This window comes from Puma concolor, chromosome B4 (assembly GCF_028749965.1).
Source record: "Puma concolor isolate L17-30 chromosome B4, mPumCon1.1.hap2, whole genome shotgun sequence".
In the NCBI taxonomy this organism is placed as follows: Eukaryota; Metazoa; Chordata; class Mammalia; order Carnivora; family Felidae; genus Puma; species Puma concolor.
The window spans coordinates 53,384,785-53,389,579 of NC_141673.1; the positions used below are offsets into that span (position 1 = coordinate 53,384,785).

Sequence of the window (4,795 nt, forward strand, 5' to 3'; positions counted from 1 at the left end):
GGGGAAGCTAGGGAATCTAAATAGAGCCCCACCAGGCCATGTACAATGGGCTAGAGCTCCTCAGAATGAAATTTGGGTGCTGTTAGAAAGGAGAAATAGGTGTTGGGAAGCGAATCTTTCAGCCCTCAAAATCATACAGAGTCCACTACAATTGATTAATTGAATTGTTTTTAAACGCCTTGTTAATTATTTTCAATTTTGCACGGATCCAGGAAAAAGGAATGAGAAAACAGAGGCAAAACAAGACCAAGGAATTTGCTTTAGGCCACTCAGAAGTTAAGTAATTCAGTTCAAATTCAAATCCAGACTAGGAATCTCGGATTTTTCTCACTAAATCATTCGGTGTCTTAATACCAGGGACTTTATGTTATAACTTAACTATGAATTGAAAAATACAGTATGGTATGTTTGAAGCATATTTCACCATCTTGTTCCTTACAAAATACATTTCATAGCCTAAAGCAAATGACTGTAATAGAAAAGAATACTATTCAGTAGTATATGGAAATTAATTCACAAGGAAGCAATGAAAGAATAATCCTATCATAAATTTAACCATAAATAATACATCATATGAGTACCTGAGTGTTATATATTTATGAGTCTATAGAAAGGAAAAAGTTTTCTCAGTATATTTAAAAATCACTTCAAAGAAACCACAAAGCTAGTAAAATAGATTTGCGTATTTATAATACATAATAATAATATGACATTTTCCATCCTGTGTCCAGGCAAAAGAATTGCATTTGTATAAATGGATTTTACATTACTAACAAAGTTTTCAATAGAGGTAATTAACGCCTTAAATCTCTACTAGAAGGAGTCTTTGTATCTGAGACTCTAGACTTCCATAACCCACCTAAAGGAGTTAATTTCCCTAGGGTTTTGAACAGGAAAAGAAAAACACTTTCTCATATATCTAATGCAAAGAGAGTAAGTGACTTCCGTATGATGGGGGACTTATTTTTTTCAGGGAACCAGGAGGTCAGTTAATACCCTGAGCATAGTACAAAAACTAACAACAACAACTAGCATTAGTTGGATGTTTATACATCCTGCTAAGTACTTCAAATAAATCATCGCATTCAATACTCATGACAACTGCATTGGTTTTGAATTTTTTTTTTTTTGGAGGAAAAGTAAACTTTATTCATTTTTTAAAAACTGAACCACTAGGAAAATATATCAAGGCCTTGAATCACCAAACACAGGCTATATTACCATTTCAAGTAATAAGTTGGTAAAAAGACAATAAGGTGCTTATCAAAATGAAAAGGTGCTAGAGCTGGGGCAGGAACACTGCTTGCTGCAAAGGCCCCAGGCAAAAGTGGTATTTGGTAATGGGGGGGGGGAGTTGCCCCCTTTTGCTTTAAAGGAATCACAGCTCACCCCTGAGTTGCCTACTGTTTCTCCTTTGACCTTCCTGTTGCCAAGAGATTGTTTCATCAGGGTTTTGTTATTTCAAGGGGCAAAATAAGCAATACTGAGTGTAGGCTTTCATTCCATTCTGTTCTATAAAAACCAGGTTTTCCCAAATCCAGTACTTAATAATTCAATTAAGAAGGCAACAGTTCCTCCTTCAATGATCATTCTTGGATACTGGTATATAGTGCAGCCAAAATCCCCTTTCCCTTCAAGGGGGAGTGTCATGGCAAGATTGTCCTGTCGCTCTGCTGTAGATAGCCTCACGGCCCACCATGGCAGCCAGAGAGAGGGAAGGTGGCTTCCCATACCCAGTGTAATATTGCCTCTCTTGGTTTTGCAGGGTCTCCTAGCTGAAAGGTGTAATGTGTATGTTAAGAAATGCATATCCACAGTTGATGGTCAGAAACAGATATCCACAAGAACGGTTCAAAGTTCTTATCCAAACTGCCTCTCCCAACTCTGTATCTTAAATCAACTTCAAGTCCTTGTATATAAAACAAAACCCAGCAAAGCAAAGACCCAGAAACCTTTTTTCCCTTCTACATTAGTGACCCCATGAATTTTATCAGCTTATGGAAAATGATTTAGAGATCCTTCTGATAAACAGGAGGTTGGCATCAAACAGAAGCACTTCTGCTCAGACCACCAGATCATAGGAAGGTTAGAGGGACCCACCAGCCTGTTGGTACCTGTATACTAAGAAAGATCTGGAACCTTGGAGGGCTCTGGCTTGGCACGACTGAGATCCCTAGTTTCAGGACAAGCATGTGAAATTTAGGCTACCAAAAACTCTCTATGCTATCTCTGTCCCAAATGTTAGCACCAGTGTTTCTCATTTCACTTTCTAGGGTTGAAACATAAAGGAACCAGCGTCTAGAAGAAAGTGACACATGCCTCAAACTTGCTGCCATCGCTGATTTCCTCATAAACTCACTTGAAGGACCAAAGCTCCCATTTCTCTTTTTAATGTTTGTTTGTTTGTTTGTTTAGAGAGACAGCATGAGTGCGGGAGGGGCACAGAGAGAGAGGGAGACACAGAATCTGAAGCAGGATCCAGATTGTGAGCTGTCAGCACAGAGCCTGACGTGGGGCTCAAACCCACGAACCTCAAGATCATGACTTGAGCCGAAGTCCAATGCTCAACCCACTGAGCAACCCAGGCGCACCCCCCCCCCCCCGCCATTTCTCTTTTTAAATAGATTCCTGCTGTCCACTCCAATGGCCATTGCAAAGACTTCTATTTCCAAATGGACAGGAGAAACTCCTTCATCTTCTCAGTGCATGTGGTCATCCACACACTTGGCCACATAACTCTCCAGCTGCCACTTCACCTGAAGCTCTTTACTTCCCGCATCTATTGAATCTTTGGCTTTGTTGATGCAATGCATGGTGCACCAGGCCAGGCAGTCCTAGAACTTCTCCAACTCACTGGTCACCAGGGCCTGGGCTTGAGCCGGAGGCATATGGCAGCACTCACTGCACTGGTGCACCTGCTGCATGGCCGCCTGGCAGTCCTCACAACCGTGGACACTGCACCTTCTGGAAGTTCTGTCTCTCCAGACCCTGCACTGTGGAGTTCACCACCTCCTGCACCCGCAGCTGCTGTAGCTGTGCAGTGGCGACCCCGTGCTACCGGGTTTGAAGTTTTAAAACTAAACTTTAGTTAAGATTCCTTTTTGTTTCCACCTCGAAAGGCAGTTCTGTACAAAGACCATTGAGAATGCAAAGGCAGAGACTCTGAGTTTTCTTAAAAGGTGTTTCATTATATTCTACACATTTAGAGGAAAACAAAAGGAGAGAGGAGAGAAAAGGAAGAGAAAGTTTATGAAACTTTTAAAAAATTTTTTAACGTTTATTTTTATTTTTGAGAGAGAGAGAGAGAGAGAGAGAGACACAGCATGAGTTGGGGAGGGGCAGAGAGAGAGGGAGACTCAGAATCTGAAGCAGGCTCCAGGCTCTGATTTGTCAGCACAGAGCTGGACTGGGGCTTGAACTTACGAATCGTGACATCATGACCTGAGCTGAAGTCAGAGGCTTAGCAGACTGAGCCACCCAAGAGCCCTTATGAAACTCTTTACTGGTTCTTGGATGGTTTAGTGATGCCAAAGGAAAGAGAGACAAGCCCTAGGACTTCAGGGTGTATTCATGAAGACGTTTGACCTTGGGGCTGGTTTGAGTCAAGTTTTTGAATATTCTTATTTGTATGTATCTGGTAAGTAGAGGAATAGTCAGGACACTGGGCTCTGGGTCCTCCTAGCTGGAGGTTCTACTCTACCTGGAGGTTCTTTTTCTTCTCTCCACAGGACATCTCTACTGTATTCATTCGCTACGTACTCTAGGCCTTCTGCCTTGACAGATGTTCTCATTCAGCATTGCATATACTTCTTCTTTTCTCTAGGGACTCTCTTACCCCCAACCTATAACTAACGTTTTGTTCCTTTTTTTATTCAAGTACAGTTATCATACAGTGTTATATTAATTTCAAGTGGGCAATAGAATGATTCAATTCTATACATTTCTTAGTGTTCAAGATAAATAAATGTACTCTTAATCTCCTTTGTCTATTTCACTCATTGTCCTCCCTGCCTCCACCCCCCACTCCCAACAACCACCAGTTTGTTCTCTGTATTTAAGAGTCTATTTTTTGTCTCTTTTTTCGACTAGTGCTTTTCCCTGTCATAGTTTTAAATGGTTTAAAGAAGTGAATATATACATCTATCTCCCCCAAAGGAAAAGAATACACACCATGCAAAGAAACTGCACACACACACACAGATCATATTTATGTGTGTATGTGCATTCTTCAAAGGAATAACTGCCCATTTTATGGATCAGGAAACTTGAGAACTTGAAGTTAAGTACATGATCAAAGTGCAGCTACACAAGGATGCATTTGGGATCTGAATCCAGATAGAGCGCATCTCTGATGAAGAATATTGTCCTTACTGATTTAAACAATGAAAGTTTATTTACTAACCAAGTAGTAAATGAAACACACATAAAGAGTAATACATAGAAAAAACAGTTCCTAGAGAAATTTACATTTTGTACTTAAAATTCATTTTCTTATCCATTGGGATATATCTTGAATTCTTAAAATCACACAGAAAAATTAAACCTATCAACTCACTCCCAGGAAATGAGTGCTTGGGGATAAGTCTGAAGCCTATCTGGGAGTTTAATGACGTCTCAACAAACTCTGATGAAGTAACGTGAACCACGCTGTTGGTTCACTTGTCAGTTCTTCATGTCACTGCATGAATGGTTTTGCTCTGTGATTCCTGGAAATCTCTGTTCAAATATTTCTTCCGTCGGCAGCTACCAACTATGATGCATTGGAAAGCTTCTGACAGAACTGTTTCAATGGAAA

The 4,795-nt window shown here is 40.5% G+C and overlaps 1 pseudogene; it reads right to left on the reverse strand.

The window, feature by feature from the left end:
• Nucleotides 1-2,662: 2,662 nt before the first annotated feature.
• LOC112863801 (TIM double twin CX3C motif protein pseudogene) lies at nt 2,663-3,733 on the reverse strand (annotated as a pseudogene).
• Between the last annotated feature and the right edge of the window lie 1,062 nt (nt 3,734-4,795).